The sequence below is a fragment of the Gobio gobio genome (genome assembly GCF_949357685.1).
Source record: "Gobio gobio genome assembly, chromosome: 12".
NCBI classification, from domain to species: Eukaryota; Metazoa; Chordata; class Actinopteri; order Cypriniformes; family Gobionidae; genus Gobio; species Gobio gobio.
The window spans coordinates 13,914,826-13,939,811 of record NC_137105.1 but is presented as its reverse complement, the minus strand read 5'-3'; the positions used below and the strand labels follow the sequence as shown (position 1 = coordinate 13,939,811).

General features: G+C 38.7%; 1 protein-coding gene across 3 annotated transcripts in view; it reads right to left on the bottom strand.

Moving 5' to 3' along the window:
* Positions 1-22,254, bottom strand: part of hivep2a (HIVEP zinc finger 2a) — an 81,454-nt gene extending 59,200 nt beyond the window's left edge. For 2 of the 3 annotated variants that reach the window (XM_079832104.1, XM_079832108.1), the window contains exons 1-2: positions 17,976-18,384; positions 17,459-17,527 (exon numbers count right to left, since the gene is read on the bottom strand). The gene's annotated coding sequence lies outside the window, so the exon portion shown is untranslated. Of the gene's footprint in view, positions 1-17,458; positions 17,528-17,975; positions 18,385-22,081 lie in introns of those variants that run through there. The other variant, XM_079832105.1, reaches the window with a different exon arrangement.
* Positions 22,255-24,986: the final 2,732 nt, after the last annotated feature.

Here is a 24,986-nt window from a genome sequence, read left to right as displayed (position 1 = left end):
TCAGTCCATTATAAGACGATAAAACAATCCAAAGCGATTTTTAGTTTCTACAGGAACAGTGCCTCCTGATACTGATATAATTTCTTTTTATCTATCTATTTTAATTAGTGCTGCCAAATCGATTAATTGCGATTAATCGCATCCAAAAACAATATGTGTTTACATAACAGTACTGTGAATAATTATTATGTATATATAAATACACACATGCATGTATATATTAAAGAAAAAAGTGTTAAATGTATTTATAAAATATTTATATATATTTTTATATATATATATATATGAACAGTACACACACAAACAAACAGTATATGATGTAAACACATGCTTTTATTTTGGATGCGATTAATTGCAATTAATCGATTTGACATCACTCATTTTTAAATATTATCACTGTACTAACGCAAAAGTGAAATATAATTTGATAACTATTACCTTTTGAAACCTTTTGATTACTAGCTCAGATTTGACAGAACTGACATAAAATGTTCCTGGTTAATGACAGCAGCAGTTTCCCCTCAAGCTGCCTCGTATCTCCAAATGGAACACTAGCTTGTACTTTCTTCTTGACACTAGCACTCATCTTCAACTACAGGATGGGACTGCGAAGAGCCTCCCTCTCCAACATTCAACATGAAATATGCATCCAATTATATAACATATTATATAATGCATCCAAGACGTACTCTGCCATGCTGTGTGCTAATTAAGCCATGCACGGCAAACACAACAGAGAGAGCGAGAAGCTGCTAAATTTAGGTTTCTCCCAGAGCCCATCCGCAGAACTAGAGATCCATGAACGGATGCCCATTCGCTCACCCAGATCCGCATCTGACATCACACAGGGGAAAGATCCTGAGCTTGTTGGGGGAGAGAAATACAGACCTACAATAGCCAGGATGCAGAAATAGAGAAGGATAAGAAGGGAGGGAGGGAGGGAGAGAGAGATAGAGAGAAAGAGGAAGAGAACATCTATCAAGGTTGCAGCATGTGCTTAAAGCACACTCACAGCCAGACGCGACAATATATTCAGAGATAGAGGGGAAAAAAACTGAGTGTCAGAAGGAAAAAAACATGATAAAGTGTAGGAGCGGCAGAGTGCGAGGAGAGGGAGGGAGTAGAAAACAGTAAAGGGGGGAAGGACTAGGGTTGGAAGTGGCCTTGATGCAGAATAGTGACAGAGAAAGAGAGATAGATAGAAAGAGAGAGAGAGAGAAAAGTGCAGCTGTGTCACTCCTCCGCACACAAATCCAGGGTCTGTCCCACCAGAGGAAATCAATTCACCCCGCCACTGCCAGGGCTTCCAGTGCTGTGTATTTACACAAAGCAGATAGTCTAAGCCAATAAAGTGCTTCTCTCAGCAGGATATTTGTACAAATCCAGACTACGATTCTCTTCCAGCTACTCTGGCCGTGCAAATCCAAGACTGAATATAAATGTAAAGCAAGACCAAAATATTTCACACATTAAAATGCAAGGCTCTCCATAGTAATTGGGAGTTCCCCTCTCAAATGGGAATGAACTGTGTCTCTACAATCCCAAAGCGGCTTGGGCAGAACACTGTCGTACCTATTTAGGGCTAATTAACATGGTTCAGCTTCCTGTGCCGAGTCCCAGTCTCATTGGGAGCCACATCTAGTCGTGGTAAACACAGCAAAAATGTCAGTGTTCTAAACTTTTCCTGCATCCCTCGATTCCCTTCCTGGATCTTCAAAACATTACTCACCGTGCTGCAAACTGGCAGCCCGTGACAGTGTTAAATGTTGGCTACGAAACCCTCAGATGGCCCCTGCATATATTTATGGAAAGGAACCTCAGCAAAAATCTTTGTCAGAAATACAGTGTCGAGCCTCGAAATCTGCTGCTTCAAAATAAAATTAAAAATTCCATAGTTGGTGTGACTACAATAACAAAAGCCTAGATTTATTGAAGGTTTCTATCATGTACTCGTATATAATTATTAATATAAAAATTTAGTTTTTATATAATTTTATAATTAATTAATTAATTAATTAATTAATTAATATTAAATATTTAATAATACAAATAATTTAAATTAAAGCAAAAAAAAAAAAATTATTTAAAGCAAAAAAAAATTGGATTAAATGATGATTTAATTCCACAGGTTTCTATTAATTAATCCCCTGCATGGCATTCCAAACCTGTATGATTTTTGTAACACAAGCAAAGACATTTGGAGAAAAAAAAAAAAAATTACGTTTTGTTTTTTACATCCAGGTGATACATAAACAACATAAGGGTGAGTAATCGATAACAGCATTTTCATTTTTAGCTGAACCATCCTTTTAAATCATGACCCGAGAAATTATTATTTCAAAAATCCTGAGGACAGTCTGTTTAAAAAAAAAAAAAAACCTGTACAGTACTTCAGGAAGTGCACTGGTGCACAGTATACAACAAACTGGCATGCCACCACAGACCACGTTTCCTCAACGCCATGGAAACCAGCAGCACGGGAGAACGGATGCACTTGCGATTCTTGGATGGGCTGTGGGGCAAAAATTAGAAGGTGAGATAGGAGACTAGCAATGTCAGTTTAACAAGGCTGCCAAGCTCACAGATGGGATGAGGAAACAGACAGAATTGAGATAAAGTGAAACCCCCCTCCTGCCACGCTACCGGTACAGCCCTGCCAAGATCCAGTCCTCCAGGAACAGCGCCTCGAGTCTCACTTAAAATGTTCCTGCTTTGCCACACAATTTGTTTTGGCCAGAGGGTGACTGGAGGGAGAAAGTGAGCAAGGGCTGAGATATTTTGGTTCCGAAACCATTCGGACGTCATACTCGCAGGTTGCAATTTACAGAGATTGTACAGTCACTTTCTTATGTTGTTCCTCCAAAGCTTTCAAGGCTAGCAAAATCTTTCCAGGGAACCGATAGATGCCTTGTGACTAACACGGTTTTGCATTAGGCCTGCGCACCTGACATTTCAAAGGAACAGAATTTCACAGTGTTTGCACTTGCATGCACAAACGCACACACATGCTCGCACAAGCAGTCAGAAGAGAGCAGATTGTCGGCTCAGGCAGGAAGCTGCGAGTGTATTCAGAGTGGGTTGCTGGGAGCACCAGAGACCTGACACTGTGGCAGCTCACACTTCCTAAGCCTTCCCAGTACGGTGTGTGCATGTGTGAGGGTGCGCGTGTGCGCGTGCACCAGCAACACCTCCTCTCAACCACCCTACATCACACCACATGTTGAGCAAGGAAAAGCAGACATCACTGACATCCCATTGAGCAGGTGGCTACCCCTCGAAGAAGAGGAAACAAAGATCAGAAAGTCATCGAGCTAAATGAGAGTGCTCCGCTAAACGGCTGTGTAATCTTCCATCTATCTCGTGACCACAAAAAAAAAAAAAACATTCTGAAGCTTGGAAAGTGATCAAATAATGATTTTTATCATCAGGTTTTTTGTTTTGACTGCGATTGTCTCAGCTTAGTGATATGAAATGGCATTTCAAAACTGTGCTATAGTCTGCCCATGAACTGTTTAATGACAATCTGATATATTGTGAATATTGCACAATTACAAATAAGCAATAACAAAGAAAATGGTATGAGAGAGAGAAAAAAATAATAATAATAATAAATTATATAATAAATAAAATGCATTATTATATACACACAACTGTTCAAAGGTTTGGGGTTGGTAAGATTATTTTCATAATCGCTTTTATTTTATCAGAATATTACTACAATTTAAAATAACTTCTTTCTATTGGAATATATGTTACATTTTAATTTATTCCTGTGATGGCAAAGCTGCATTTTCAGCAGCAATTACTCCAGTCTTCAGTATCACATGATCCTTCAGTATTAATCAAACATAATGATTTGGTGCTCAAGAAATTATTATCATCAATGCTAAAAAAAATTGTGCTAATTTATATTTTTTGTGGGAACCATGTACATTTTTTCAGATTTTTTAATGAATAGAAAGTTGAAATAAAAATCTAATAAATGCCTTTACTTTCACTTTTGATCAATTTAATGCATCCTTGCTGAATAAAAGTATTAACTTAGTCATTTAAAAAAAAAAAAAATCATACTGATCCTAAACATTAGCACCTAAAAAAAACTGTGGTTGGTCAAATGTTCTCTTTCGGTGTAAGTGGGCAGTACTTTGCCAGAATAAGCTGCAGTAAAGACCTGACTTGTCATAGTCAAAAGTCTGGCAACAGGAGACATATCTGGCATAATGAACCAAACCATGCTAATGGGGTCGGTTGTGAAGAAGACCAGATGGATGTGGCCAGATGTAAACACACTCAAATAATGATAGCACAGGTCTATTTTATCTCATCACAAACTTCACACATCTGGTATGGCATAGTGCATGTTTAATGTTGTATTTTATTTTGGCTGTCAGCGTAATAACATCTCTATTTGCGATGCTTCCTGTCACACGGTGGCCCAGACAAGCTGGTTGATCCTGCCGCTCAAGCAAAAAAAAAAAAGCCACCGTTTCTTCCACTGCACGAAGAAACAGCCGTTCACAGCCAAAAGCGTTTAAAAAAGCATGTCATGAAGCGTAGTTACCCCCTCCCTCTTCTTATTCAAAAGACTCAGTGGGCTCTCAAAGCAGGGCATGTTTCGACACACGTCAACTCGAGAGCTCATCTCTTTTGCTAATATTGTCAGTGTTTTTATTTCTTTCTTTTTTTCAGAGAGACTGGGATCAATGCTCCTAGGCAGACAGCTCGGGTCTTTGAAGCGCCGTGCGGCACACATACTGTACGTCGAGCGGTTGCATGTTTGGTGGTGCAGGCGGCTGTAAAGCCTCTGAATGCGCAGATCAAGGGATCCGGGCTCAAAGGAGGAAGAGTGGCGGCCCTTCCGTCCTCCTGTGATGAAGAGGAGCTTAACACAAATCAAATGCAAAGATTCAAAATGCGTGTACATCAGTAGCCTGTGCTTCTAAATGCCTCAGAAACACGCTGGGCACAGCACACCAAAAGTTTTGCTACTTCAGTTTTGTTCAAAACATGCAGTGATTTAGAGCAAGACCGTAACCGAACCTTTTTTGGGGAATGGGCTCTTTTTATTTTAAGAACAGTAAAAGAACTACATTCAGTTTGAACTTAAAATAAGATTTTTTATTTAAAAATATGCACACATTCACTCTTAATCATAGGGCTGGGCGATAAGGCCAAATAATTATCACGATTACATTTTCAAAATCAGTCAATATTGATAATTATCATGATGGGCCTAGATGTTTAAAGTTAAGTTTAAAGGCAGATTTTTGCTCCTAGGTGAAAGTTGTAGGAACCAGACCGTTAATTGTGGTTTTAAACTACTCTTTATTGTCAGAAAGTGACAAAATAAATATCTTACTGGAAAAAAATAATAATTTCTTAGTTTCTGCATGTGCTAATGGGTGATTTTGTTTCAAGTCTTGAAACAGGTTAGTGTTGCCTGACTATGATGATGCATATTTTCAGCACAGTTTGCAGTGCAGGCTGCAATATTAATAATATTACATGTTTTGTCTTATTTGACAGTAGCTTGAGTTAGGATGCAGATGTAAATTTATGTTCATTAACAAAAAAAAGATATTTCATCTGAAAAAATTGTAACAACCTCATTTTTACTTGGTAAAATGTAAATATTCTGACTGTTTGAATTTGATTAAAATTAACAACTGGCCTTCCATAGTAGCATAAATTTAAATCATGATAACCACAGTTAAAAATAAAGCACCTCAATACCATAGTAAAATGTATCATGTATTCTATGGTATTTGTATGAAAGCAGTAATTGTAGCCTAAATACATTTAGAATAAATGCACAAATGCTATAGCTTAATCACAAAAAATACTGTAATTACTAATTATACATAAACATTATATCAAACTTTTATCAAATTATTGTTATCATTTTATCAAGGAAAATTATATCGTTATCGTTTTATCGCCCAGCCCTACAGCTTGGTTAATGTTTCTTGTCTCGTCACATTCTGTTATGAATTAGCCTACATGAATCACATAAATTATATATTTTCAAGTTTCAAAGCGGTGAAATTTGACAAAAACGCAGAGTAGTTTTGCATATATTACTATCGGTCATTTAACATTTCTATCATAAAACAGTTGCTGAATATTAAATATTTAGCTATTTACATCTTACCTCGCATTGTCGCACCGCTAAAACGGAAGCATAGTGCTGTAATTCATGTTTGCATATCCCGCCTTCTTTGATTTGATTGGCTATCTCAGTCATTTTGACATTGGCGTGTGTTAGACCCCTGAGGCAAACCAGCCTAAAAATTTTACTTAAAACTTTTTGTCAAACTGCGATGCATGATGGATTTGAGGGGGACAATTTGGCCATTTGTCTATACTGGTTACAGCACTGAATAGAGTACAAATATATGAAATGTCTTAACGTTTTTGTCTAGCTAGAGATAAATATGACACTAATTTGTGAGGCACATTAGAAAAACCCAATCCCATGATGCTGTTGTTTCCAACATCTCTTTCCAAGTTGTCTGGAGGGACTGTTATGGTGGAAAAAGAAATTCTGTGACAGAGAAGTCAGGTGAGTAATACGTCGTGGGTTCTGTCAGCACTTTGCTAGCTTTGCTAGTTGATTCATAACGTCTGTAACTCCCTGACTTAGCGGTGTGAGATATAGTAAGAGTTTCCTTAGTCAGAACCTTAATCCAACCTCAACAGGTATAAAACAAAGCTGTATCCCAATACAAATGCGGAGTTAGGAAATGAGGAGATAATACATCAAGACATTTGCCACATATGCATACTGTAGCAGCTACAGTGAAATCAGAGAAATGTCAACACATACAGTAAATGAACTTACTGGCCTTTAAAACCTAATCAGCTAACTGACAGACCTAAGATAACCGACATTTTGATGCATCCACTTGAGTATTAGTAAAGGTGACTCGCTAAGGTGTATTTCCAAGGCAGTGATACATAGATCTGTACTACACCTGTAATCACCTTTCATGTACAGGGAGAACAAAGAGCTTTAATACGTGTCTCCGCTCGCATGCCGTAATTAAACTTTGGCTTCTATTAATCCCTGCAGTAAATTGGAACAAGGGAAAGATTTAGCAGGCCATTCATCACCAGACGAATATGTGAAGATGGCAGTTTTAATAAAAACATTCCAAGCAGTCTATTGGGTAGTCCAAAGAGTTCAGAGTTTTCTTATTTAGCAAGGAAGAACAACAAATTATAAGAGTCATTCTGGCCATTTCATGACAAAATGTCTCATTAGGAAACAAAATGAACACTCCTGGGTATATGAAATGCTGGCAATCCTGCATTGGATGGATCCGTCAAAAGCTACGAGGAGGGCAAGAGAGGGATTATTAACACAGATGCAGATTCAAATGTTGTCGTCCATCACAAACGGGGAAAAGATCAGAACCACGTGTGTACTATCCATCCAGAATTCTTCTTTTCTGTCTCTCACCTCATAATACTTCATTAGCATAATTACATCCGTTGACCGATTACAGATGTCCAATAGTTGCCAAACAATGTGGGGGGTTTTTCTCAATGGCTATTGAAAAAATAGGGTGGCTCATATCGAATACTGCACGATTACAATAAAAGGGTTATAATAAAAACTGATGATTCCAGTTTCCTTGATGCCATTCATTTTAGACCTTTTTAGAGATAATTAAATAATAAATAGCAAATTATAGCAAAATTACTTTTCTTTAGAGGTGGCATAAATGCAATAATTGGCCTTAAATATATTCATTTCAATTCACATTTATTTGTATAGCACTTTTCACTACTATTCTAATCTGTTTTCAGAGGTGACTGTTTGAACTTTCCCCAGGAACTAGGGACTTTGGGGTGGTACTTGGTGTGTTTCGACCACAGGAACTGGGGTCTAAATAAAAATGTCCTCCTCGAAACGGCCCTGCTTGCGAGGTAGTACTTTTTTAAAGTTCGGGAATTTTATTTCAACCTAAAAGTCTGTTGCGGTGTGTGCAGTAAGAGTCATTTACTATTCGAATCAACAATGGAGTAAAATACAGTTATTTAAAGGGATAGTCCACCCAAAAAGAAAAATTCTGTCATCATTCACGACCCACGACCCACATTCACTTTTAGTGAAAGGTCAATTGTCAAAGACATGCCTTGGCGGATATTAACTTTTGCTAATTGGCCGACCGCACAATTTCAATTTGATGTTGTTGGTTATCGGATTCTGTTTCCCACAAACCTAGGAATTTAGTTTGACTCAGAACTAAGTAACCACTTCTTGATCCCCATGTGTGCTGTTGTTAGCCACCTGACCAAAGTACAAACATCTTAGGGCACCTCTTGGCTGCATCTTCAGCTGGAGAGACCACCGCTAATTAATCACAAGCACCCTTCCTGATTGCAGAGAAGCTGAGTGTCATCCGCCGCTCATTTGAGTCAATAGAAGCACACTGTCCACCCTGTGCTCTGTTTAATAAGCACTTCAATGTACTGCTATCAAGTGTGAAGGACAGCTGCTGAGGAACAGCGTGGGAGCGCTAATGACAGAATGTTGGATTATTGACCTGGGAAGTTGAGCCAACAGGCCAGTGTCGGAGGTGCTCCATTCCCAGCAGGGCACTCATCGTGCAGGCAGGGGGGTGGCCTACCCCCTCTATACCCCTCATCACCAGCCAAATCCTCCATATGCAAGAGTGCTGGATGACAGATGACATACAGTAAGGATTACCTGCCTTATACCACACAATAGGGGAAAATACTCCATGTCTACTTAGAAGTAGGTCACCTTCAAAAAGAGGAGACAGATGAGATTGCTGTTGCACCAGTGAACAGAAATCAAGCATTTATGATAGAGATAGGAAGTAAATCTTGGATATGACGACTGCCAAAATGAGCAAAACAATGACTAGATAGTGCGTAGACACTAAAAACAGTCAAAAAGGCAAACAATTACCCCTGAATGCAGGATTAAATGGCTATTTTGCACTGTTCATTTTAGCAGTTTTTGTTATAGTCATTGTTTTTGTCATTAAATTTAGTCAATATTTTTGTCATATTATCATAATTTATTTTACACTAAAAAGACATTTAATCAGTGTTGTTACTGTTAGTGTTAACTAAAACTAACTAACTAAAAATAATTTCCATTCATTGAGACAAAGCTGAAATAAAATAATATTTCTAAAATAATAATAAAAGAATAATAATAAAATAATAAAATTAAAATAAATGTTAATTTAATAAAATTAAAATATATATATTTATGAAAAAGTTATTCCTTAAAATAAGTTTTAAAACCTTTATTTTATAAAAAAAAATTAAGAGAAATGTTTCTTGGCAACTAACTGAAAAAACTAAAATGACTAAAACTAAAAATATAAATATAAAAAAATATATGTATAAAAAACGAAGGCAAAATTCTTTAACAAACATTTTTTAAAAAACTAATAAAAATGACAAAAGCACAAAATAATTACTAAAATTTAAAATGTAAACTGTACATATAAAAATAAAAGTCAAATTCAAATTATTAACAAATACTATAATAGAATATAAATAATATTAAAATGCATCTAATTAGAAAATAATGTTTCAGTTTATAAGAAAAAACTAAATAAACAGAATATTTAAAATTATTTTATCAAATGAAAGATTAGCGCATTGTTAATATCTAGCAGTTGTAATGTATTCTCATATTTTTGTAAACAATAGGTTCAATTGTGTAATTGAAATGTGCAGTTTTTATGTCTATATTATCATTGACAAAAAAAAACTTTTTAATGAATATTTCACTGACGGAATAAACAATGACATTGGTCTATACTGAAATCTTTCCCCATCTCTCCGTTGCACTGATTGCAACACCACACCACCACCACCCCCCCCCCCCCCCCGAACCGCCCCCTCACTACACCCTCATCCCGTCGCAGCGAGAGTGGGGCGAGAGCAGCTCTTTTCGGCATGCGGGTGGCACGTGGGTGTGCTGAAAGTGAGACAGGGAGGGAGGAAAGCGCTACTTTTTGCTCGGTGCTCAACACAGCTGCCACCTCACCAACTCAACGAACAGCCTATGCCAACCAATCCTACCGAGCTCAGCTCACCACCTGTTCAACAAGCACCACAGCAAAAGAGAGAGTAAAAACAGATCTCTCCTTGAATAACCCCCAATCAGGGTTTCCTATTTTCTCCAGCTTTCTGACAAACCACTGCCAAAAAGTCATTATGATGAGCAATTACAGTCGATTCATGTATTAAGCCAGTAATATGATATAAACATAATACTCCATCCAGGAATATTTGATCAACAACAAAAACATTGAGACAAAGGACAAAAACTAAAGAAGCCTAGGATCTTTTTTTTTCTTTTCTTTTTGACGTGAAAAATCGAATTTTCCTTGACAGTTTGACGTATAAGAGGTATTTTTACCATTAAAATGTCCTGCGTGTTTCATAGCTTACAATGTCCTCCTCATTATATTATATGGATAATGTTTTCAAAACAAAAAAACATTTCTATTCAATGACGTTAGCCAACCATAAGTGAACCTCAAAAATCCATGTCAAGACATCTTAAAAAAGACATTTCTGATTTCATTGCCATCTGGTGCTATCTTACATACATCTAGTAATCAGCATACCGTGTATTAGTAATGTAATGACAGATTTGCATGCAAATTAGCAATGCATTCTGAGGGTCATCTGCAGATGCTGGGTTACTAGATTACGACGGATTAAGCATGATTCAAATATAGGATTAAGTTAAAGAGGTGTCATAAAAGTGCTTCTTTGTCCGCCTTTGTCTCCGCACACATCCGGAGACAGCAGTGCACAGGGGAGCCTGCGAGATAGGGAGATATGCATCACTAGAACCCAGAGTTCTACTCGTGAAACCGCCGCAAATGTAATGGGTCTCTTGCTGGTATTGCTGTGATGCAATACCATGCCAGAAACAGCATCGCCATCTGACCTTATCAAGACAGCTGAGCGCCCGCACACGCACTTGCATGTGGCAACCGAGTGGGCATGAAAACCACAGGCCCGGCTTCATCTCCAGCACGCATCCCTCCACCTCTGCAGAAGCTCACGCATGCACCTTGTCAAACAGGAAGCGTGCTCCGTTGCAGCGGTGCAGCTTTTGGACTGTGTGCGATTTGCATTGACAAAGAGAAGGAAACGAAAGGAGGGCGTATTTCAGCTCTCTGCCAGCACGCCGTATATAGTGTGCGGCGCGATGTGTGGGAGAGCAAGGCAGGACAGTTCCTGCTCGCTCTCTCGCTGCTTTCCATGTGCTTTGCCTACGGACACACGTCGTGCGCCTCGTCTCTGCCCGGCTACAGGAAACAGCAGCGCACAAGCTTGTTGTCCAATCCTGGACTATTCAAATTCAAATGCTCTGTTATCTGGAAGTGGCATGAGGAAGAATAGAACAACTATGAGGGGCTATGCGGTGCTGAATGTCTACTGTATGGCCTGGCAGTAAAAATACAGTTATTTAAAGGGATAGTCCACCCAAAAATGAAAATTCTGTCATCATTCACGACCCTCAATTCATCCTGTGTAACACAAAAGGCGTTTTAATAAATCAGAATGTTTTAAGAATATTATTTCAATATAATGAAAGTAAATGGGGTCCAAAAAGAGAAAAATCATAAAAGTGTGACTAATGCACTATATTATAGGTGTTGTCAAGCGATTAACCGCATCCAAAATAAAGGTTTGTTTACATAATATATGTGTGTGTACTGTGTATAATTATTATGTATATATAAATACACACACATGCATGTATACATTTAGGGGGGGAAAAATATATTTATATACTTATATATATATATAATATAAATTATATAAAAATATATACAGTATATACATGCAAATATTTCTTGTGTGTATTCAAATATACATAATAATTATACACACAGCACACACACATATATTATGTAAACACAAACCTTTTAATCGCGTTGAATCGTTTGACAGCACTTCTATATTACAATTAAAGCAATACAATAGATTGGTGTGAAGAGCAAAGTTAAGTTAAAAACCTTTCAATCTGCCCAAACGATTCTTTTGAATCAAATCTTTTTCAATTAATTGGTTAATCCAGTTCACAAAACCAGATTCATTCACGAATCAGACTGATCCGGTGCTCAAATTCAACTCACTAACACAATGATCCATTTGTAGCAGGCCCACTGGATTGGAAGAAAAATCAACTTAAATTTCAGCTTCACAGACTCTAGACTCTCGAATATAGCACACAAGTTGTATGAACCACATTTATGATATTTTCTGATACTTTTATGGTGCTTTTTTGAAGCTTGAAAGCTCCCCGTTCGTTGCAGTTAAACAGAGAGTGACCAAGACATTTGTCCAAAAAAAAAACTCCTTTTGCATTCCACGGAAGACAGAAAGTCATAGAGGTTTGGAACGACATCAAGGTGAATTATGATGACAGAATTTTCATTTTTGTGTAACAACTCCGTTAACCTATTTTCCGACCCACAGACACTGTATCTAATGTAACATTGTGTTTTAAAGAAAGGTGTGCTCCATGCGTGGTTACTCATAAACGGTTTAGGTGAATGAGGGTGTATGTGTGTGCTCGTTGGTGCGTACGTACGAGTTTCCGTGTGTCTTTGTATAACTGTATGTGTGTGTGGGTGGGTGGGTGCTCTATTTCTGATCAGATGAAACACCTGCACATACTATTGTTCTGCTTGGGAAAGATGAGACTGGTTTTGTCCCTGTGCAGCATGTGCTTCATTTTTCACATGTGCACGTGTGCGTAGAACCTTTTGCTTTGCCAATACACTGTTGTCTGTTTTAACGTTACCTAATTAGTCAGCAAAGAGCTCATGTAATCTAGTGACATGTCTAGCAGCATTATAAATTCTTAATGTATTGAATCAATACAGACAGATCAATCAAAGCAAGGGTTGAGGGTCAAGAGTCTCCCCACCGTGATGAAATTCACTCAAAGGTAGATGTACTGTGTCTCCATTCATCCTCACACAAGCTGCTTCCTGCTTTTTATGCTTCTTTCTCTGTCTGTTCCTCTCTCTTCTAAGCTCCACTAATACAGCTTCTCTATCCATCTGATTCCATCAAGGACAAAGCACAGTTCTGGTAGGTTCCCATAGTAACAAAGTATGTGTTGCTGCTTTAGGGGGCTTTTGTGCATTGTCTTCATCGGGGTTCTCACAAAAGCGGCGGGCTGACCAATAGCTCTCGTTTTCCTCAACCTTGAGCCGTCGGCGCAACCTGGAACCCATGCCGTTGTAAACATCTCAGTGTTGAATATCAGGGAGGTTGTGCTCTTCTGATGAGCAAGATCCTTCATTAGCATATTACACGCAACTGCTGACAGGGAAATATTCGTATAATCATCATGCATAGTGTTTTTGCTGCGCCGTGTGTTTTACTAAGTCAATCGCTCATACTAGACCGCCTCCTCCACTTAAAGGCTAATGGACGACTAAATGTATCAAGGAAGGATTTAAGTAATATCAGATGGCATAAAGGAACTGTAAACAGGCAGTGCATCTGGGTAAATTATGCTGTACTACCTGCACACTATGTCTGAGATGGAATTTGTTTCATAGTGCATACTATAAGACCGACATCTCCCAACACATATTTGATTTCAAATTTCTATTTTTAATACAAGGCAGGCTCAATCGACAGCATTTGTGCCATTATGGTATGTGTATCACAAAAATATGCGATCCGTATGGATCAAGCACAGCGGTTTGAAACGCATGTGATTCTCGGATTAATTGCAAAGTTTAACCATCATAGAGTGAAAGCTTATCCTTTGCACGTGTTTTAGGTCCTGTCACTTTAAACATTCAAGTGATTTTAAGCCATGCGAGCGCAAGAAGACGCATTTCGAACTTGCTGTGCTCGACAGCACACGAACACAGAGTTCCGTTCTCTTCCGCCTCTATTTGAGCTTGAACAGGCACATATATGCAAAATAATGTTAGATAAAATACCCAACTCGGCGATTATCCTTGTAATCACAGTCACTTATGGCTTATGTCAACGTAAACAATGGATTTGTACATTAGCTCTTAAAGCGACAGCAGCCTAATATACCCGCTGCTGTCTGTCATTAATGTTAATCAAACAACAAAATACTCAAAGAAAAAACTTTTGTAGCTTTAACAAAGATGAATTATATTTTATTTATACAGTTAAGTGTTATTTTTGCTTATTAATTTATTTTAAACTTTCCTGAAAAACATAAAGCACTGTTTATTTCAGTTGTATCTTTGTTCTGTTGTATTAATCTAATGCTTGTAATGTGCTTGCTTATTATTTTCTATGCAGAGTCACTCACCTACAAAATCACCTCAATCATTCAAGTAATTTGTTTTCATATCACAATACATATCGCAGAAAAACTCAATATTGCCATGTCAGTTTTTTCCAATATTGTGCAGCCCTAAAACGTATGCACCCAATTGTCCAGCCCATCATGGAAGAAAACGGGCCACTGTGTTAACGTTAAAAGACTCACTGTTTTAATAGTTTACACAAAATACACCAAAAGTGACTTAGTGTTGTAAAAATATTGTAACAAATAATGTTCTTTTTATAATATTATAATCATTTGCATCCTTTGTAGTGCCTCACTGTAACCTTGATTTTTGCTTTTTTAGTCAAAATGATTTGTTTTAATCAACATTATCCCACAAACTTAAAGAATATTCCTTAAAGTAAAGAAACATCGCATGTCAAGCAACATGGAAGAAGAGCTTTCAAATGTTTTTGCATTAATCTGTACAAATAAAAGAGAAAAATGTGCCAAATAGTTCAATCCCTCACTCTCTCATTGCACAATTTCATTCAGTTGCTTATTGCTTTCTCCCTATTTGGTTCAGAATGCACACCTGACGACCATTCAGAGAGATTTTAAACAGCTTGCGCTCTGAATTGGCAGCAATCAGAGGCTTTTTGTCGCAGACTAATTGTAGACCAAAACATTAAAGAGCTGTAAGGCAGGAAGCATGCCTCTCTCCAGAGAACTGTGGTCACTGCATTCATTGGCAGCTCTGACCTTTTTGCCTTGGATGGAAGATGTCTGACCTGACAGCCCCTCAATAGGGTGAAAAGTGTCATGCACTATAGGGACAAACATCTACTTATACATACACACACACAAAGGTCAGGAAATGCCCTGACCATGACCATTTTATGAACGATAATCCATAACAAAAATCCTCCATCGCCACATTGAGCTGAAAAGGTGAGCAGGTGAGAAGCATTAATCAGTGCTGACTTATTACTGTTATTACTGGACTGTTGTTGAGCTGAGTGAATGACATCATGCTCGTGCTGGTCAAAAGTTCAACTGGTATTCAAGGGTGGCATTAATGTCACAAAAATGTGATGTTGAAAGAAAATATTTTTAGCATTTTCAAAATGCATTATTTACTACACCACAGTCATTTTAGTAACACACACTAAAAATGCCAAAGACAACTTGCTGATGACAATAATGGGCTCAAACATCAGTCAGAATGTCACCATAAGACACCAGAAACAATATTAGTTATGTGATTAAATTTACAGTGTGCTGGACACTTAAAATAAATACTATGTAATTCCAAAATATTGACAAAAAAAGTATTTCTATTGTGTTGTCCTAGGGTTTGAATCAGAAACATACAGCATGACCAATGTAGACTGAAACCCGAAACAAATTCATTCTTGAACCGGTTCTTTTAATAAACAGTTCAAAAAGTTATTGATTTGAATCAATCTGAAACACCCATAATTTCACCCATAAAATCCATCTGAAAAACCCATATAATTTACAGTATTTCAGAACTTTATCACTGAAATATAGGCTACACAACAACAACAACAACAACAACAACAACAACAACAACAACAAATTGAGCTCAGGAGATTTGTATCAATATCTAGTCATACTCAGCATGCCAATGTTCAAGTTAACATATTATCTGGCATGATGATTCACTTCAAGTTGCATACAGCATAAATGTAAAGGCTGACAAAGTCCAAAATGTGGAAGTATTTTCCATACTCAGATTCAGAAGCACCCATACAGAGTTCCTCTCATCACCTTTGTCATTTTGACCCAAATATAACCCAACCCCTTGCTCAGAGAGGATTGGAAGAATGACCTATTGACCTCTTCATGCCCACCGCGCTCGTGCTCCCTGAGGTAAACAAGGGCAAATGCCACTCAGAAGAGGGCATAAGAATGCCTGACTCTCGTCCAGCTGTCTTTCTTCCAGGGGCCGCATGTTTTTCCAATTAGCACGGCGTATGATAACCAGAGGGCACTTTACTGTCAACTCAAATCAGCAAAAAGCATCCCAACACTCCTAGCCAACAGGATTCAAGAACAATCAAATGGCATTTAACCCACAGTGATAAACATCGGCGTGCCTATCGATCAAACTATTTAAATTTTGTTGCTCAACATTATCTGAACTTTACAGACTAAACAAACAGAAAAGTTCAATGCCTTGCCTGTTCCATCCCCTCGAGCAAACTGTGGTTACATCACTGGATTGCTTCAGGCATGGATCAACATTTGCCACCCACAATACTCCGGTCCAGACAGACACAACAGTTCACACACTACCTACGGACCGGTGGTGCTAACCACCAAGCTTCACATCGACAAACAAACATGACTTCACCACACCCTGAATCAACCAACGCACGTTCAATTTACTTTTATAAACTCTTGTAAAATTTGCTCAGCGTAGCTGGTGCCTTAATTTTGTTGATCCGCTCGCAGGCTTGTGTGGTGCCTGATAGTTATCACCATTTTATACATCTATTTATATGGTGCAAACTATGTACAGTCACAAACAGCTCTTTGTAAACCGAGCATATGGTTGAGGGACACTGAAAGAAAGAAAAACAGAAGAGGTCTGGTCTACACAAAGAGTGGCATAATACAAGTCTATCAGGCCTACCTCAAAAACCTCCGCTAAAACAATGCATGCACTGAAGATGACTAAATTCTAGAATAGAATAGAAAGTGCATTTACTTTTACTATTTTCAGTTCCTCTTTCCGGTTCTAGTCCCACTAATCCATTCTCTGTTATCTTAAACTCATCCCTGAACCAAGTTGAATGAAAAGTTCATCAAAAAGTGACTGAAAATAATGAGAGCCGAGAAATACTTCCCAAATCGGTCTGTTGCGATGATATTCATCATTCTAATAATGAATAATTAGCCCAACTCAATTACCTGCACATTAATTATTCAGTCCTATTAACAAAGCTCGGAAACTGCAGTTTAAAAAAGTGTGAATCCACCCTTGCACGAGCGTTTCTGGGGACGCTTAACCAAACGCACAGAAACCGATGACGTCGCCACTTTACGAACTTCTGATTGATGCAGCTATAAGCATAGCATAAACACCTGTGCTAATTTATGTAAATCGACATGGCACAATGTATCTCAAACATACTGTACCCAGTGTTTGGTTTTCTTCTCCTGACGGTCCCAGGAATCTAATCCAGGTACACACCCTCCTCACACACCCTGTTCAGAAAAAGATAAATGTCATTAGTGCCTGCAACACTGGTTTTATTAAAGTACACACACACATACCTACAAAAAAAATATGTGCAGCAATATTCATTATGCCATGTCATCTAGTCTAGTGCAGAAGTTACCAATAATCGGGTAAGGTATCTGTATTTTAACACTACACATTATCAGCAAAGGTATGACAGTGGGTTAGCAAACTTGTTCCCGTAAGCCAATAAACTTGTGCGATTGTGTCCAGCATCGGTCAGATTCCCTGTCAGTGCCCACTAGCCAGCTGTCAGTTCAGCCAGACTTCATATAGGACTTAAAAACAAGCAGCAAGCAGCAGCAAAGCAGCACAAAACCACAAGCCACAACACAAGCAGCTTTTCTTTACTTTCATTCTCATTTGTTTTCACCGCTCCTCTACTATCTCCCCCTGCCCAGGTCAGTCGCTCACCTGACATGGCATCCTTCAGATCCTCAGGGGCTCCAAACCTCTTTCCTCTCTGTTGTGGCAAACGCGCAAGCCCGTACAAATCACCATTCGCTCACTTTCTGTGCGAGAAGCTATTTCCCTACCGCTGTCTGCAGCCTTCTCTCTCTCTCTCTCTCTCTCTCTCTCTCTCCCTCTCTCCCTCCTCCTCTTTCGTACACTCTTTGGTTGCTCCCACTCCTGCTACCTTCACTTGCTCAGAGAAAGGAGCAAAAGAGTGAAAAAAATGATCATGTTTCTTCGACGTAAGCAGCTGCACTCTGATTGGCCGGATGGTCCGAAGGAGGTGTCAACCAAGGCGAAGGCACACGGGCAATGGCTGCAGGCATTAAAATAGGTCTCGCCTTGCCCTGCTGCTGCACAAAACGAAAGAAAAGAAGGGCAGGAGAGTGAGCGCGAGCAAGAGACTACCTCTTTTTCAAAGCAGGAAGGAGGGGAGGCCGTGAGTATTTCCTGTTGTGCAGCTGAAGCGAGCGAGGACGTCACGCGCAGCATTCTCACTCTGGCGGGGTGTCAACACAGACGCCGGCTCATCTTGACACTCTCAAGACGACCTCAGGATTACAACACACACATGCAGATTCTTCCCAGCATCCTTCCCAGATTCAACTTAACACTGCGATGTGAGTTGGAGAGCTAGATCTAATGTTTTAATACTACTTTAAAAGAGTATTGGTTGTATATGCTGTACAAACTGTTGTGAGACAATTAAAACCACATTAAAAGAAGCACATAGGCATATCACTCATCTCTGATCCCCCTCGATAAGGAATCGGCCCTAAGTATGCCCCCCCCCCCCGCCCCCCCAGATCGCTATCTTCCATCTTAACCTTGTATCTTCAACAAGAAATCCAATTATGTAACCTGAAGCAACAGGTGGAAAAGCACAGCCCAGATGCAGGCATCCATTCTGTCACACTGTGTAAGCGGTGATACGCCTCAACTGTTTCCTTCCATACCAGCACCATGAGAACAAATCCTTCCCCTCATCACGCAAACAAAAAACAACAGTGGCTCACTGCACAATTCAGCATTTAACCACAACTGGTGCATGCCAGTTTTCTTGTAGCTCAAATGGCATGTCGATAACAACCCCAAGGTCATGGGTTTAAGCGATTAAATGTATATCTTAAAGGGTTAGTTCACCCAAAAGTTAAAATTCCGTCATCATTTACTCACCCTAAAGTTGTTCAAAACCTGTATGAATTTCTTTCTTCTGCTGAAAGTCAATAACCAGTTGATGGACCGCATTGACTTCCATAGTATTTTATTTTCCTCAATGGGGCCCATCAACTGTTTGGTTACAGACATTCTTCAAAATTTATTCTTTTGTGTTCAGCAGAAGAAAGAAATTCATACATGTTTGGAACAACTTGAGGGTGAGTAAATGATGACAGAATTCTCATTTTTGGGTGAACTAACCCTTTAAATTAGGGGTGCAACAATACATTCATGTCACGATTTGGTTCGATACATGATCTCAAACAAAGCCAAAGTAGAGCCAACAAAAATCTCGGAAATATGATAACATTTGACAAAAAGTTATTTGGATTAAAATGCTAAATTTGGCATTATATCAGGAATCGACTTGAATAGGTTTGGTCTTTTCCCTTCTCCCCCAAGCACAGGACAATGGTGACACCAGAATAGACATATTTATGATTCTGCTTAGCTAAAAATACAGAATTATGTTAGACACATATGCTTGCACTCTGTCCCAAATAATGTATTTTATTTTTCATTTCAATAATAATTAACACGGAAGCTCAAATGTGTGACCTTTTGGGTTTACCATACTTGATGTACCATTATCATATTTGACGCTAAATAAAATCTGTCTAAACTTTCATTTTGGGTTAACTATACACAGTACATATTGTCGCCATCCACGATACATACTGTTGCATTTCTGTATTGTGATATATTGTGACATTGAATGCAAAAGCTGTTTTGGATAATTTAGTCTGCTAAACTGTAAATGCAATTTGTGTGCAGTTTGTTCCTTCATCAATTAAAATGGCATGAGCTCTAAAAGACTTGAAACCAGTGCCCTCTGTAACCAATGACAGCGCTGTGGTTTGAGTAAGTGCCGGAGGGTGACCTTTGACTTCCTAAAATTGTACTGAGGGTTCTCTGCATTTAATGGTTTGGTTTGCACCGAGGAACAGGCTGTCACAAAGAACGCTTATTAAAATTTCCGTCAAAGGGGCACTTAAGAATTTGAAGCCTTTGAATATGCTTCCCTGATTCCAGGAACCCATTTGTTTATGTTGGCATTAGGGAATGAAAGCCATTTCGAGAGGTGAATCAAAAATGTGTGTGTATGTGTGTGTGGGTTTAAAGTGAGAACATAAAAGGTGGGTCAGTTTACCTTTAAAAGTGACTTTCCAACAGAAACAATTGCAAACAAATTGCCAGAAAGCCTAGATGTGTCAAAGCTCAACATGGAATCAATGTGATTGATTTTGTTGTGGAAAAAATGCGTAAGGACATTTGTCAAACCTCCAACTCTGTCTGTTGCTTCTTGATGGATAGAACCCAGGTGATGGAAAACAAAATGATGTTTATGTATCATATGTCAGTGTCAGGAAGAGATACTGTGGGTGAGTTTATGCATTGCCCTGGACATATATATCAAGCCAGAGCAAAGAGCACTGGCTCATCTATTTGGCATAGTCAAATAAACTAATTTGCCTGATGGGTTGTAAATACTTGGTTACACCCTTGACCCTGCTCTACTGCTATGATGCTGCTTACATAACCTTACTGCCTATGCCTATACACAATATATAATGTCCTAAATTAATCAAAAGAACAAAATAGTACAAATTCAGCCTAAAAATGAAATAGAATGCAAATAAACATATTTATTTTGGAAAAAAAAGGCTGAATTGATTGATGCGTGACTTGGGTCATTGGATGTGTGTGTACAGGTATATGTGGACACAAATGTGTACATGGGTATTACAAGGTAAACATGGCTTATGAGGACGCTTGCTGTGTCTTTGTGTACCAAATGGCTTAAAAAACATACTAAACTGTTTATATTAAATTTTAAAAACGGTTACACTTTATTTTAAGGTGTTATTGTTACAGTGTAATTATATATTTAAGTGCTGAGTAATATTTAGTAACTACATGTACTTATTATAGGGTTAGGGTAGGATTAGGGTTCGGTTTAGGGTAAGTTGCATGTAATTATGCATAATTTACTGTTATTACTATGGTAAGTACATGTAACATATGTAACATGGACACTGTAAAATAAAGTGTTACCTAAAAAAAATTCTAATGTTTTGTGTCATGGGTAGATTTAGGGGTAGAGTTGTGTAGGGGGATAGATTATATGGTTTGTACAGTATAAAACCCAATACGCTGGAGAGTCCCCGTAAACCATATATTCAAGAATATGTGTGTATGTATGCATACAGACATACATACAGTACAATATATATATATATGCATGTACACACACACACTTTAACATTCTTTTAATTATTTCAGCTCTCTAATTACAAGACAATGTATGTAATGCATGTTTGAATTACCACGTTAAACAGAAAATAATAATAGGCTAATTGTTCTATCATATCACAACATGGTCATTTATAGCAGGTGCCACCTGACTTCAGCAACAATCGCCCATCGAGAGCCTCCCTAAAGGGGCCCTTCACTGACTGCGAGCGCGTCATGGAACATTCCCGGAACGAGCCAAAGTCCCACCCACCTGCTCTCCTGCTCACACACATACACGCGCACTGGCGGTGTGTACATGAAAATACAGATCACAACATTACCCATGCTGAAAAAACGAACGGTCTACAACAACACAAACAGCACAGACCCTTCTACATTCATGACAGTCGCTCTCAGGATAGACATTTATCTCGCTTTTCGCAACAGACCTGCAAATTCTTTAGCATATTACGCAATATTCACTATCTGCAAACTGGGTATTCCCCACATGTCCCAATAACTGGAGGAGACCCATCCGCGAGGCATGTTACTTAATCACGCTTTCAAAAGAATTGTCACTCCCTGACATGCTAAGAACAAGGTGTAGCACTTACCGGTAGAACGTTTTCAAATCCGCCCACAACATTCCAAAAAAAAGTGTCAAACGCCTCATGCAAAGCCACTGTCGCTTCCAGACTGGCACAAAATATCAGTTCAATTCGAATTGGGACACAACTGCTGCAGACGCCAGGTGTTGGAGTACAGTGTGGTGCGTCTTTGCTTCAGGAAGAGATGAAAGTGAGTTAGTCCGCTTCGGCTGGGGCTTCACGACCGGCTGGGGTGGTGGGGGGGAGCAGACGGGGTTATTCCTAGCGTCGCTTCCCAGAATAGAAAAGCGAGAGGGAAGAAGTAGAGAGAGAATCTGCGCGCGTGTGTGTCAGTGTGATTGTGACGTCATCGGATCCCCCAGCGCGCGTCCCCGTGGAGCAGCAGGAGGGGGGAGGAGGGAGTGGGGTTGACCGAGACTACCCGCCCGGCCTCTTCCTTGTCTTGATAGGAGGGAACTCCCTTGGTGAAATTTCTCCAGAAGGCGCTCCTCTGACTCCAAACCGCGACAGATGTCTTGTGTTTCTTGCAATTTGATGCATCAGGGCAGGGCGAGAACGCGCAGTGACATTAGGTCTACTTGAATTGCACATCCCAAGATTTAATTTTGAAATGCCCTTTCATAATGTTAGAGGAGCAGCTATTAAATGACAGAATGAGATTTAGTATCTACCGAGATGTATATCATCCATGAACTGTTGCACTTTTCAACATCACGTTTTTCCATTTTCTATTCAAAAATCATAGTGACCTGTTTTCCCTGCCCACATGCATGACACATTGTTTAGGAAAGAAAAAGTGTAGGCGGTAAATAGTGAGACATCTAATTGTCAACTCTGCTTCATTGACTGTTTACATACAGAATATTTTGATATTAATGAGAATTTGGTAATGTTTTGATTATTATGTATATCCTGATTGCCATACTTTAAATCAATATCGCAATCTAATTACTGGATATCCCTGTATTAACTACAATTTTAGATCACGAAAACAAATGGTGATAGAATTTTCATTTTTGGGTGAACTATCCCTTTATCCTGATAATTCTGGGTAAGAAAGATCTTATAGAGAAAGGCGGTGCTTCAACATTTTGTAAACATTAAAAGTAATGTCACACATTTCTGTGTTACTGTTAAGGACACAAATGAGAATGAATATGTTCATTACTATGTCCATTGTCCAATATTACTTAAAATGCAGCACAACATGAGTACATCTTTTTCTGAGTAAAGTCTTAACCAGAATTGGAAAATTATATACATGTAAACATGGTCATTGTTCACGTGCATGTATCTTGTTTGGCCCAAAATAAACAGGGATTATTAAAGTAAACTGGGAGGATTTCTTACATAGTTATTCAAGGACCTGTTGCTGTTCACTTCATGTGTGAATCGGCTTTTGCCTACATTGTGGGGACCAAATGTCGCCATGAGGACCATAAAAAACTGTCATCTAAATTGTGGAAAGCCAAAAATGCAGGAAGGCTTGTTTGAGGCTTCAGTTTAAAGGGTTAGTTCACCAAAAAAGGAAAATTCTGTCATTAATTACTCACCATCATGTCGTTCCAAATCCGTAAAACCTTCGTTCATCTTTGGAACAAAAATGAAGATATTTCTGAGAAGCTTCTGAACCAGCCATAGGCAGCAACGGCATTGCAACTTTCAAGGCCCAGAAAGGTACTAAAGATCGTTGAAATACTGTGGTTCAACCTTAATGTTATGAAGCGAGAATACTTTTTGTGTCCAAATAAAAACCCGCTTCCAGGTTCTATGTCAGAATGCTGGCTCATTTTTAAAGTTGAACCACAGTATTTCAACCATCTTTACTACATGGATAGCTTAGGACAATGACATTGAAGAGAAGAGATTGTTAAATAAAGTTGTTATTTTGGGGGGGGTTTTGCGCAAAAAAAGTATTATCATCGCTTCATAAAATTAAGGGGTGTAATGGTACACGAATTCGTACCAAACCGTTCCAATACAGGGCTTTCGGTACGGTGCACGTGTGTACCGAACGGTTCCGAATGCAATCTTTAACAGTCGGCTTGTTTTAAGCGCGGAACACACTTCAATCCGAGTTCCCAAATGAACATATTAAAGGGTTAGTTCACCCAAAAATGAAAATTCTGTCATTAATTACTCACCCTCATGTCGTTCGACACACCCGTAAGACCTCCGTTCATCTTCGGAACACAAATGAAGATATTTTTGTTGAAAGCTGATGGCTGAGAAAGGCTTCAGATAGGCCTCCATTGGCATTCAGTACATTAACACTCACAAGACCCATAAAAGGCACTTAAAACGTCGTTACAAAGTCCATCTCACCACAGTGACTCTACAATAATTTTACGAAGCGACGACAATAGTTTTTGTGCGCAAAAAAAATCAAAATAACGCCTTTATCCAACTTATTCTTGTCTTCCGTGTGTGCCTCCACGACGCATGCGCGAGAATATGACGTAGATGAACGGAGGTCTTACGGGTGTCGAACGACATGAGGGTGAGCAATTAATGACAGAATTTTCATTTTTGGGTGAACTAACCCTTTAAGTATTCGGTCCATTTTATCACGAAATTCAAATGATAAATGCCGTTTTGACGCTCTTTAATGTGACGTGACAGATCACTGTATATGTGCGTCAGTTCACTTCAAGCGGCTGCACTGTAAAAAAAAAAATTGGGGGGGGAAAATTGTGCAAATTTATCATTACATATTGGCCCAATAAATGACTTCCAAATAATTATCCCCATGCAAAAAGATGCATTGTACTAATCATAGCTTAAGGTCTTCACTCAAAATTAAAATTGTATATTCACCGAACATATTTAATTGTGCTCAGTCAATCTATGAAGTCGAAGTGAAAAATCCATGTTGGCTGAACAAGTCCTACGTCCGACAAACGGTATACCC